Genomic DNA, 13,191 nt, shown 5'->3' with positions numbered 1-13,191 from the left:
ATGTTAATAGTTTCCATTGTGGATGCTTCTGGCACATGGATGCCCCCATGCTTACTGGAAAAGTACACTACTTTCACTGATAACATTTTACTTTCTACTTTTTTCTAGGCTTAATCATGAATAAATTTTGGTGTCTGAGACTTTTGTTAAAATTTTTTTAACCTTATTCATTTTTGATAGAGAGACAGACTGCAAGCAGGGAGGGGCAGAGAGAGAGAGAGGGAGAGAGAATCTGAAGCAGGCTCCAGGCTCGAAAGCTGTCAGCACAGAGCCCAACACAGGGCTTGAACTCGTGAACCGCAAGATCAGGACCTGAGCTGAAGTCAGATGCTTAACTGATTGAGCCATCCAAGAGCCCCTGTGTCTGAGACTCTTAAAGTCACTCCTATTACACCTGGACTAGTGCCAGGAACAGTGTTTTAGAAGCTAATGGCTTCACTGAATAAAAGGTATGATCACTTTGTTTTATGTATCTCTTATGGTCTGTGGCAATTAATGATTTCTGAAAATATTTTTTTTTTCTCTTTCTTGTTTTGCTAGGGTTTTGGCAGAGGTAGAAAACATACTTCGTTTCAAACTGACAGTTACATTTATCTTGCCACTTGACGGCCTCACTCTAGAGCAATGAGGTTACATCCCTTTTAAAAATAAACCCTTGGGTCTAGAACCAGATTTTACTACTAGAAGAAACTAAATTTATCCCATGCTTTTGTGTGTGTGTGTGTGTGTGTGTGAACTGCAACAAAACAGGTATGATATCAAGTGGTCAGTCTGCTCAGCAGTATTGGAGGTTTGGTCATAGTCAAGCCACAGGGGAGAAACATTGTACTGAATTTTGACATTAAATATTCCCAGAAGGACAATTCACATATTCCTATCTAAAAAGAGATTACTTACGAGTGCTTCAATTTCTATTGTAATCTTTGATGTAGCTCAAATCAACAGAAGGATAGCTTTAGAAATGAAAGATGGAGTTGTACTAACATTGTCTGGTATTCACTCAACCTCAAACTGACAGTAATATATTGTTACTTGGGTATACAGAGTTCACTACAAAGAATCATGTGTCCTTTCTGTCCTTGGCTGTGAAGTTAAACTACCTGCACAGGATTCAACTTTTTTTAGTTTTGCAGCATCATTTAAAAACAACCCTGAGTCTATGATACAAGATCTGGAATATTGTTCTTGCCTTTTACTAAATCTTCCAGTCTTCAAAATAAGTAAAAATCATTAAAGTGGTTAAAATTCAAATAAAGGTTTTCTACTGATATCGAAAAACACCTGTACTTACAGTAGAGTTCATTCCATTAAACTACACAGAGAAGAACAAGTGCAAACTACGTACAATGCCCTAATACCAATTGTGCAAATCTCACAATCAAATTTAATATGTTGTTATTATGGTCACTCTTTGCACACAGCAACAACCATATACTTCATAGTTTTAATAGATTAAAAAGCATACAAACAGTATTTGGACACAAAACATCCATGAATACATTGAGTATTATTTAAATTATAAAAAGCAAATTATTATATTTCAGATATAGAAAGTAAAGTGCTATTCAGCTTGTTTATATCTTCCTATTTATAGATAGATACAGACTTAGATTTATATTTGTGTATTTGTAATCTAAAAAGTTAATCTAAATCAACATTTATACTTATATTTTGTTTTCAAGATTGTGAATGTTGATTGGTATTTTACACACGTGAATTATAGTTAAGTAGATTATGAATATAATCAGTTTTATCCACTGCCTTTAATTGCCTTGTGATTAAATTAAAAAATACTGGAGGGAATTTTGCATAAGTTGAAAAAGTCCTAAATTGTATATCATTTTCATTTCCATAAATATCATAATTTTAATTGAATTTTGTTTAGTAGCAAAGGCTAAAAATGTAAGTGACATCTCCTAAATTTTAATTCATTTTTATCACATTTTAATTTATAAATGTTGACATATAATATTGTCATTAATAAACAAATTCCTATATCTTGAACAGTGGCAAATTCACAAACCTCAATTTGCAATTCTGCTTTAGAATGGTTGATTAAAATGCTATACAACCACATCTCTAATTGAGTGCCCTCTGTAAAATATTTTTATAAAGCATATATTATGGAATTATGTCATAAGCCTTCTATACTGGTGTGTATACATATACATTTATATGTCTGTGTATATATGCATAGGTGTAATAAAAGCAGATATATTTATCAACTAAGAATGATTTTAATTCCAATCACTAAGTAAGACAAGAAGTCTTTCTAAGAAGTATTGAGTAATATTTTGTGATACCTTTATGGATAGCTAAAAAAAATCTAGTTCCATATTATCTATAAAATTTTACTTTTAAGTTAACTATAGTTTTAGCTTTATTGGAAAGTAGAGGAAGTGTTATCAGCATGCAGAAATGTTATATTGAAATGGATTGGGGAGTCAGTAACCAGAAAAAAAGAACGTACTTATATGTTATGAAAAGAAACTCTGTATTTGCATCATACGTCACCACTACCTATTGTTTGGAGAGCAAAGTGCACATTCTGAAATGTCAAGAAGTAAAATAAGTCAAAGATGGGAAAGAGAAGAAAAAGAGGGTTACTAGCTTGAGAGAACTAGGTCAAATGTGATGAAAGAGCAAATGCTGATAACACTGTCAGAAAGAGCAAAGCACAGAAGTTGGAGATGATTGTGTCAAAGATGTGACCTTGGCAATTTCAAAAATAGATAATATAAAGGAGTATACCTACAAATGCCTCAAGTGGCCTCAGCGGACAAGGCAGGGGAAAGGGTCATCAACACAGCTCATATAATGAAGTCCCAAGAGAAAAAAAATTGAAAGATAAATGGCAGAACTAGACAGTGCATGAAAATCCTGAAGGAAATAGAAGTAACTTATAGAAGCAATATTTCTGTTTCACCTCTAAGACCAAAACATCTCTACTAAAAATACTTTTTAAAAAAGATTACACGGTAGATCTTTGGTGATTTTTAGAAGAGAGGCCACGATTGAGGAATACACAAATCATTAATTAGGATACTTTCTATTCATCTTTAGCTGGGATTCCTCACCTTTCTGCCAAAGCTGATTTTTTCCACCAGAAAGGATAAAGTTATAAAACTGGTAATTAAAAAAAATAGGCTGTATTAGTATTTTCTTACACTTAAAAATTTTTTTAACATTTATTTATTTTTGAGTGACGAGAGAGACGGAGTGAGAGTTGGGGAGGGGCAGAGAGAGGAGACACAGAATCTGAAGCAGGCTCAAGACTCTGAGCGAGCTGTCAGCACAGAGCCCCACCCAGGGCTTGAACCCACGAACCATCAGATCACAACCTGAGCAAAGTTGGATGCTCAACTGTCTGAGCACCAAGGCGCCCCAGTGTTTTCTTACATTTAAAAAATGATCCCTTTGTTATAGTCAGAGTTTTGGAGTTGTTGAAGAATTTAGACTCTTCTAGCAGGGTTTTTTCCCAGAAGACATACCAACCCAGCGATCAGTCACGCTTTTAGAATCCTTCCTTCTAATTCTGGTATTATAAACATTTTTTTTCCACAAATGTCTCTCTCCTTTACTTAAGGCTGATCACTTCTTTTCCTTTATCCAGGTATCTTAGGTGGAAAAATTTTTTTTCTAGTCCTTACAGATTTTCTCATGTAATCTTGTACACATTTTTTATACAATTTGTGTTGGGAAACATAGCTCTATCACTATCACTATTTATCAATCACTTCAATTCAAAATTTGCACTGTAATATTCCCAGCACATATTTATGCAGGTTTTCGTTAGACATACTACCAAGGAGGTTCTATTTTTTAAGCACTGAATACCATCTCTGAACAGTTCTGAATGCTAGAAATTTCCTCTTTATTTTTTCCACCTATTGGTTTTAAACTGTTAAGTATCTACCTTTGGCTGAAAATAGTAAAAGGCAATGAAGATTATGGTATGAACAAATCAGACATTGTTCCTGCCTTCACAAAGCTTAATATTTAGAGGAAGGGGGAGGCATTACAAAACACTCAGAAAAAGAGGAAAAAAACACAAAACTTCATCTGTAATTAAGAAGACTTCTAAAATTTTTCAAGAAAGGCAAGGAGGAAATTGACATTGCACTTTACATAGTTGCTTCAAATGAAACATCATTTAGAGATTTATCTTATGACTTTTTAATTTGCCTAGAGTTTGAGAGAGAAGTACAGTAGATCTCGGCTCCTACTGAAGCCCCTCTCACTCAGCACCTTCTGTGTGTATGTGGGTGGGTGTTTTTTGTTGTTGTTATAACTGAAACATAATGTGAAATAACATAGATGCAAGGAGATTTATTTTATGTACAAGTAAAACAAAATAAAATGGGGCGCCTGGGTGGCGCAGTCGGTTAAGCGTCCGACTTCAGCCAGGTCACGATCTCGCGGTCCGAGAGTTCGAGCCCCGCGTCGGGCTCTGGGCTGATGGCTCGGAGCCTGGAGCCTGTTTCGGATTCTGTGTCTCCCTCTCTCTCTGCCCCTCCCCCGTTCATGCTCTGGCTCTCTCTGTCCCAAAAATAAATAAACGTTGAAAAAAAAATTAAAAAAAAAACAAAATAAAATGTCAGAATCTCATATTAAAATTATAGTTTTACAAATTCCTCCATGTATTTCTATCAGTATATACGTTATACATTTTGTGCTATGCAATTAGCTTCACACAAGTTTAGGATTTTCATGGGTTCTTGTGTTTTGAAACTTTTATAAAGGGCATGGGCAATCTATGAAAACTTTTAACTAAAATTTTCTTTGGGGTTATTTGGCACACGTGACTAATGTAAATTCATATTCCTGCTTAGATGATTGTTAGTTTGCAGCTAGGAATTTCACAGAATACCTTTTTGTTTCGTCTTGGTTTTACTTCGTAGGGTCAAAGGTCAAGACATCTATCTAATTGCGATGCTTTTTATGCTTTTGCTTTGCCTTTTTCAGCCACTCAGAATTCTCCTATGAGAGTCTTGGCTTTATATAGGGACTTTTGGCCCAATCTTACAGTCTGCTCATGACACAGAATTGTGTCTTGTCCCCAGCTCAGGAGTCTTTAACAATGCAGCCTTTTGGGCGTCAGATAATGGCAGTCATTCCCAGAGATATTTTTGCTTTCTTGCCTTATCTAGCCTCTGTATAATTCTTTTTGGTTTTGTTGTCATCTCAGCCATACCTTAGAAATTAATTTTAGAATAATGTATATTAATCATTATTTTATATTAATGAGTTCTGTCCTAAGTCACTCTCAACATATGACTCATCATTGTTCAAGAAATGGAATTTAGGGGCAGTTCAAGATGGTGGTGCCAGAGATGCTGAACTCACCTCCTCCCACAGACACACCACATCTATCGCTACATATGGAATGATTTCTCCTGAAAAAGACCTGAAAAGTTGCTGAAAATCTCCACAACAAAGGATAAAAGGGCCACATTGAGACAAGTAGGAGAAACAGTCTTACCAATCCCTGGCCCCCACCCCCACCCCCATACACACACACAAACACACACACACACACACACACACACACACACACACACACGGTGACCCACAATTGAGAGAGATCTCATCAATAAAGAACTTCTCTTTGAGGAGCAAGGGGTTAGTGCCTCATATCAAACCCTTGGGACCCACACTGGAGAGATGAGCTCCCAAAGTGTGTGGTTTGAAAACCAACAGAGTTTACATCCAGGATATCCAAAGGGCTGTAGGAAACTAATTCTGCTCTTAAATGGCTCATAGGCAGACTTACTCACCCAGGACCCAAAGCAAAAACAGCTATTTGAAAAATGCCTAGACTATATGTGACAGAGATTCATTTGCTAATCTTAAAGTGTCTGCCAGAGGGACAGGGTTCTCTTGAGACTCTCTCTGGGCACTGGTAGGATAGGGACACTGGTAGCAGCCATTTTTACACATTCTCTCTACTTTGCTGGCACCAGCAGGCACACAGAGTCACTGCGCTGTCCAGTGCCCCACCCCACCACTCTCCTGCTGCTTCCATAAGCAGCTAAAGCCGGCAGGCTTGTCTTGGTGCTGCATTATCCTGCTGCCTTGATATAGCCTGTGGGCACACACAGTCCACACAGGCAATGCCCCTTGATAATTTGATTCTGATAGCTAGGGAGGATTGCATTTCTGGGCCCCCCAGGACTGAAACAATTAGAGAGACAGCTCTTAGCAGGCTATGACCCCCAGGGCACTATAGAGACAACAGACTGAAACACGCTCCCTGTGTAAAAGGGGCAAGCTTCAGGTTTGTTACACATCTTGTGGGGGTGCATGGGGAGACATGCCATCTTTGTGCTCTCCCTAGACCTCACTAAAACTGGTTGGTACCTCCCACAAAGTGTTGCTTATACACTTGTCTGGAGCCTGGGGTGTTGCAATTGTGTCAGATCTCAGATCACCTGGTCTGAAACCCAGCAGAGATATTGACTGCAGTCCCACAGGACTGTATATATTTGCATACTTTAAAAACTGCTGCTTGGGGGTCTGGCTGTAATCAGCCTGACATGAGGTGCTGACTGAGATCTCTATCTTTGGAACACTGACAAAGCCTAGAATACCCTTAACAACCGGGACCTATCAAGAATAAATCAGGCTGCTTAGATAATTACAGAGGTTAGAGAGACAAAAAAGAGCTATCGCAAGGTCAATGACAAGGTTCATTTCTTATACAAGGTTACTCCTACAAGATATGAAGAGGTGGCTGTTTCATCTAATACACCGAAACAGAGAGAGTTAAGCAAAATGAGGAAACAAAGGAATATGTCCCAAAAGAAAGAACAAGATAAAACTTTGCTCCTTTCAATTAATTTGTCAATTTTATCTAAATTGTCAAATATATGGGCATAAACTTGCTCATTATAATTCCATACAGTTATCTTTTTAATATTTTTAGGATGGTTGTGTTCTCATCTTTCAATCCTGCTATTGGTTATTTGTCATTTAACATTTTTTCTTTTTTTTTAATGTTTATTATTTATTTTTGAGAGAGAGACAGAGACGGAGTGTGTGAGGGGGAAGGACAGAGAAAGAGGGAGACAAAGAATCCAAAGCAGGCTCCAGGCTCTGAGCTGTCATCACACAGCCTGATTTGGGGCTTGAACCCACTAACCATGAGATCATGACCTGAGTCGAAATCAGATGCCCAACCAATTGAGTCCCCAGGTGCCCTAACATTTTTCTCTTAATACATGTTGTTAATCTTTTCAAAGAATCAGAATGAGATTCCTTGATTTTTCTCTATCATGTTTCTCTTTGAAATTAGATTTATTTTTATCTTATTTGTATAACGTTCTTTTCTTTGTTTGCTCTGGACTTAATTTACCTTTTTTTCCTTCTGTTTTCTTAATGTATAAGTTCAGATCAACTAGAGAACTTATTTCTTTTATAATATAAACATTTAATGTTATAAATCCCCTACTAGATACTATTTTGTTTTCATCTAACACATTTGATTCATAGTATTTTATTGTAAATTCAGTTCAAAATATTTTTAAATTATCTGATTAAATTTATTTATTTTTGAGAGACAGAGAAAGAGCACAAGTCGGGGAGGGGCAGAGAGAGAAGGAGACACAGAATCTGAAGCAGGCTCCAGGCTCTTAGCTGTCAGCACAGAGCCCGATGTGGGGCCTGAACTCACAAACTGTGAGATCATGACCTGAGCCGAAGTCACACGCTTAACTGACTGAGCCACCCAGGCACCCCAGAATATTTTTAATTCCCTTTATAATTTCCCTATAGACTCTGTTTTTTATAAATGTGTTAGTTTATAAATTTTTAAAAATCTTTCATATAATTTTCTATTTTCTTATTTCTAACAATTATTTTATAATCAGAAAACATGTTTTAAATTTCTTACGGATTGTTTTATTACCCAGCATTTTGTCTACTTTTGCAAATGTTCCACATGCACATGAAACATATGTGTATTCTGCTGTTGTTGGTACAAGGATTCTATGAATCTCCATTAGGTTTAGTTAATTGGTAGTGCTGATTCAGCATTCTATGTTCTTACTGATTTCTGATCGACTTATGTTTAATCAAATATGAGAGATAACTGTAGATTGATCTTTATGCTTTATCAATTCTTTATTCATGTGATTTGAAGCTCTGTTGTTAGGTTCAAACGTTTAAAATTATGATTTCTTCTTCATGAATTCATCTTTTATCATTATATCAAGTCCTTCTTTATCCCAAGTAATATTATTAGTTTAGATATCTACTTGTTCCTATATTTGCATCATTACTCTAGCTCAGTTTTGATTTATTTTGGCATGTTGTTGTATTATTTCTCACTCTTTTACATTTAAGTTATATATGCCTTTGTATTTCAAATGAGTTTCTGATGTATGATACATAGTTAGGTATTGGTTTTTCATCAAATGTATACAAAAATCCATGTAGTTGTTGATTTGATTGAATAAATATATGCCAATTTTTTAGTGTTTCTTAAAAATTTGTTCTATTTTCCTTTGTATAATTTCTCTAATTTTCTTCTTGAATATGGATTACAATTTTATAGTTCTAAAAATTCTAGTAACTTTCCATAACTCAGTGATTAGTTTTACTGTCTTTTTAAATCCTTTTAATCCTTGTGAGAGTTTATAATATACATCTTTAACTCTTCACTTAATTACAGCCTAACTACATATGCAGTATTTATAAAATATTTACAACCAAATGCTGCCAATTCTTCTTTTCCATGTTTTGAACTACTTTTTAAATACATTTTTACTTTTATATTTTGTAAACCTATAATATTTTGCTGCTATTTTTACCTGTACTCACTTTTCTATTAAAGAAATTTAAAATAAGCCAAAATATTATATATTTTTATCATTTTATATGTTGATGGTGATATTCATGTCTTTGTGTACGTTCAGTTTTTATGTTTCTTATATTATCTCTACCTGATAAACTTGCTTCAAACTTCACTAAAGTGCACATCTCTTGGCAATAACATTTATCAATTTCTATTTGTTTAAAAAATACTCTTTATTTCTCGTTAATTTCTGAAAAATATTCCACCAGTGTAGAATTTGGGGTTGACACCATTTTCCTCAGAATTTTAAATAGGTTTCTGGTTAGGTGTCATGTGTAATTCTTTTTGTTTGTTTATTTCAAGTTTTTATATAAGTTCTAGTTGCTTAACATATAGGGTATTATTGGTTTCAGAGTAGAATTTAGTGATTCATTACTTACATATAACACCCAGCGCTCATCACAGCAAGTGCTCTCCTTTAATACCCTTTACCCATATAGCCCATCCTCCACCCATCTCACTCCATCAACCCTCAGTTTGTTATCTATCTTTAAGAGTTTCTTACAGTTTGCCTCCCTGTTGTTTCCCCTTCCTCTATGCTCATCTGTTTTGTTTAGTAAATTCCACATATGAGAGAATCATATGGTATTTGTCTTCTCTGACTGATTTATTTAGCTCTAGCTTCATCCAAGTTGTAAATGGCAAGATTTAACTCTTTTTGATGGTGAAGTAATTGTGCATATATAACACTTGTTTATCCATCATCAGTTGATGGATATTTGAGATCTCTCCATAATTTGGCTATTGTTGATACTGCTGCTATAAACATCAGGGTGAATGTACCCACTTCAGATAAGTATTTTTGCATTCTTTGGGTAAATATCTAGTACTGCAATTGCTGGGTCATAGGGTAGTTCTATTTTTAACCTTTGGAGGAAACTCCATACAGTTTCGCAGAGTGGCTGCTTCAGTTTGCATTCCCACCAACAGTGCAAGAGTGTTACTCTTTCTCTGCATCCTCACCAACATCTATTGTTTCCTGAGTTGCTAATTTTAGCCATTCTGACAGGTGTGAGGTGGTATCCATCATGGTTTTGATTTGTATTTTCCTGATGTTGAATGATGATGAGTGTCTTTTCATGTATTTGTTACCCATCTGGATGTCTTCTTTGGAAAAATGTCTGTTCACAACTTCTGCGGATTTCTTGACTGGATTATTTATATTTTTGGGTGTTGAGTTTGACAATTTCTTTATAGATTTTGGATATATTTTTTAATTTTTTTTTACATTTATTTATTTTTGAGAGGCAGAGAGAGACAGCATGAGCAGGGGAGGGGCAGAGAAAGAGGGAGAGACAGAATCAGAAGCAGGGTCCAGGCTCCAAGCTGTCAGCACAGAGCCCGATGTGGGGCTCGAACCCACGAACCGTGAGATCGTGACCTGAGCCAAAGTCTGACGCTTAACCGACTGAGCCACCCAGGCGCCCCTATAGATTTTGGATATTAACTCTTCATCAGATTTGTCATTTTAAAATATCTTCCCTCATTCTGAAGTTTGCCTTTTAGTTTTGTTGATTGTTTCTTTTGATGTGAAGAAATTTTTATCTTGACCAAGTCCCAACAGCTGATTTTTGTTTTTGTTTCCCTTGCCTCGGGAGACATGTCTAGTAAGAAGTTGCTATGACTGAGGTCAAAGAGGTTGTTTGTTTCTATTTCTATTGACTGAAATTCAAGTTAATTGTTTCTCCGTTTGACTACTGATGAATCCATCAAATGCAATCTTTGTAAACTTTTTTATTCCCTATATGACAATTTGTTTTAATTTCCATCTTTGCTAAAATTTCCTATGTTAGTATGTATTATCCATCTTTTCAACTGTTGTGTTTAACATATCAATCAGTTATTTTATAATCCCTTTCCTATAGTTTTGATGTCTGAACCATACCTGATTCTGATTTTATGGATTGCTTTGTCACTTGACTTGTTTTTTGTTTCTTGATGTGTGTGTGTGTGTGTGTGTGTGTGTGTGTGTGTGTTGTGTTTCTTATAATTTTTAATCGATTGCCAGATCTAGTGCATACAACAGTTGAATGGTATTTATGTCTGGAAAAGGACATGCCTCTTCTGTTTGTCTTTTATTGTTGGGGGATGAGTCAATTCAATCAGGAGGTAAGCTGAATTTATGTTTATTGTTCTTTGGTTCCCACTGGCTTTAAATTACTCTGAAACTACTTCGTGCTTTGGATAGGGTTTTGTCTGCTAGACTTTTTCTCAATGATCCATCTTCTCCCTCAGCAATAGGATTTTCCTGTGTTTCTGAGCCTTAGACATGGTCTATCTCCACTCTGTTAACAGATGTTGCTGTTGCTCAGTGCTTACAAGCCTGGGTGTGGGGGACAGGGACATTTCTGTTGCTCTGATTCATTCTTAGATTTAGGGAAGACCTATATCCTTCAGTCTCAAGAGTTAAGCTGTGTCTGTAATCTTATCTCTCTTCCAGAAGGAAATCTAGCTGCTAAATCCATGATTGTATCCTGCTCATATCCCAAGGTAGAAGGTATTTTGTTTTTCTTATTAATCTTCTCTCAGGCAGTGTTACCCTTGGGATCTACAACAATGAGAATTTGCCTTTCCCCAGCATCTTAAGACTTTTAAACCTTAGAGAAGAAAACTGATGGGGCTTCATGCCTTCCTGTTTGTATTGGCCACCTTTTTCTTCCAGGCTTGTAACACAAAGGAAGACTCTAATATTTCACCCTGCTCACATCCTTCTCATAAGTATCCAGTGAGGGCCACAAAGAAAACCCAGAAACTGGGGGTGAACTTCCCCTGTGTCTGTGGTTCCCAAGACTCTATACTGTCACACAGGGCAGCACTCAGCCTTTAGTAATTCATTGATATTTTATTCAAATTCTTCTTATCTATTCCTATTGAGGTCCTGTCTTCCCCTTTCTATCAGTGTCACAGATGAGCCAGTGTTTATGTCTTTTATCTTCCATGGGGAACCTGTTAACATTTCTTTGTTTAGATTTTAGGTTAGTTTGTGGTCCTATGACCATCTCTGTGATAGGCACAAAAGAAGTTATGATTTTGCATATTTTTCAGTGTTTTCTCTTTGTTAGAATGGGAACAAAGCTTTCAAGCTTTCTAGCTTTCTACATCCTAGTCTAAAGCTGGAAGGCCCTTTTCTCCATTTTTTAAATGCATAAATGAATAAAAGCAAGTGCATTTTCCCCCTTAATATCTTATATAATATGCTATCTGTATAACCTCATATACCATGCTTAGACAAAGAACAATGTCTCTTCCTTTTTTTAAAACACACGTTTTACTTACACGTGTGCCTCCAAATGGATATTCTCAATGCTGTGAAAACTCTTGATAATCACTAACTTTTTAAAAATATACAAAACCAGAGGCTCCTGGATGGCTCAGTCGGTTAAGTGTCCTACTTCAGCTCAGGTCATGATCTCACGGTTGGTGAGTTCAAGCCCCACGTCTGGCTCTGTGCTGACAGCTCATAGCCTGGAGCCTGCTTCGTATTCTGTGTCTCCCCTTCTCTCTGCCCCTCCCTTGCTCATGCTCTCTCTCTCTCTCTCTCTCTCTCTCTCTCTCTCTCAACAGTGAATAAACATTAAAAAATATACAAACCTTGTCAGAGGAAGTAACTGGAGATCTATTAATGTTCTAGAGACTGCTTACAATACTATAGAAATGAGTTTGTCCCAGAACATCAAGGGGAAGTTTTTTTTTTAATGAAATTTATTGTCAAATTGGTTTCCATACAACACCCAGTGCTCATCCCAACAAGTTTCCTCCTCAATACCTATCACCAACCCTCCCCTCCTTCCCACCCCCATCAACCCTCAATTTGTTCTCACTTTTTAAGAGTCTCTTATGTTTCGGCTACCTCCCTCTCTAACCTTTTTTTTTTCCTTCCCAAGGGGAAGTTTTTAACTAATACTTTAAATTCATCTTCTAATGAATATGAAATTTCCCATGTACCTAGAATCTTACACCTCTTCACCTATGTTGCATATTATTGGACTAAGTCTCATGTGAGTAATATTAGTATGGTATAAATTGTTCAACCTTCTTTGCCAGTACATTGTCCTTTTTAAAAAATGTTTATTGTTTATTTTTGAGAGAGAGACACAAAGAAAGAAAGAATGAGCACACAGGGGAGGGGCAGGGAGGGAAGGAGACAGAGGATCTGAAGCAGGCTCTCAGTACAGCAGAGACCCTGATGAGGGCCTCAAAGTCACAAACCACAAGATTATGACCAGAGTCAAAGTCGGACACTTAACTGACTGAGCCACTCAGAAGCCCTGCTAGTACATTGTTCTTATGAAAGATTGCAGGAAATAGAACTGAGGGAAAGTGGATTATGTGCCATT

This window comes from Felis catus, chromosome B1 (genome assembly GCF_018350175.1).
Source record: "Felis catus isolate Fca126 chromosome B1, F.catus_Fca126_mat1.0, whole genome shotgun sequence".
NCBI classification, from domain to species: Eukaryota; Metazoa; Chordata; class Mammalia; order Carnivora; family Felidae; genus Felis; species Felis catus.
This window is presented reverse-complemented; position numbering follows the sequence as displayed.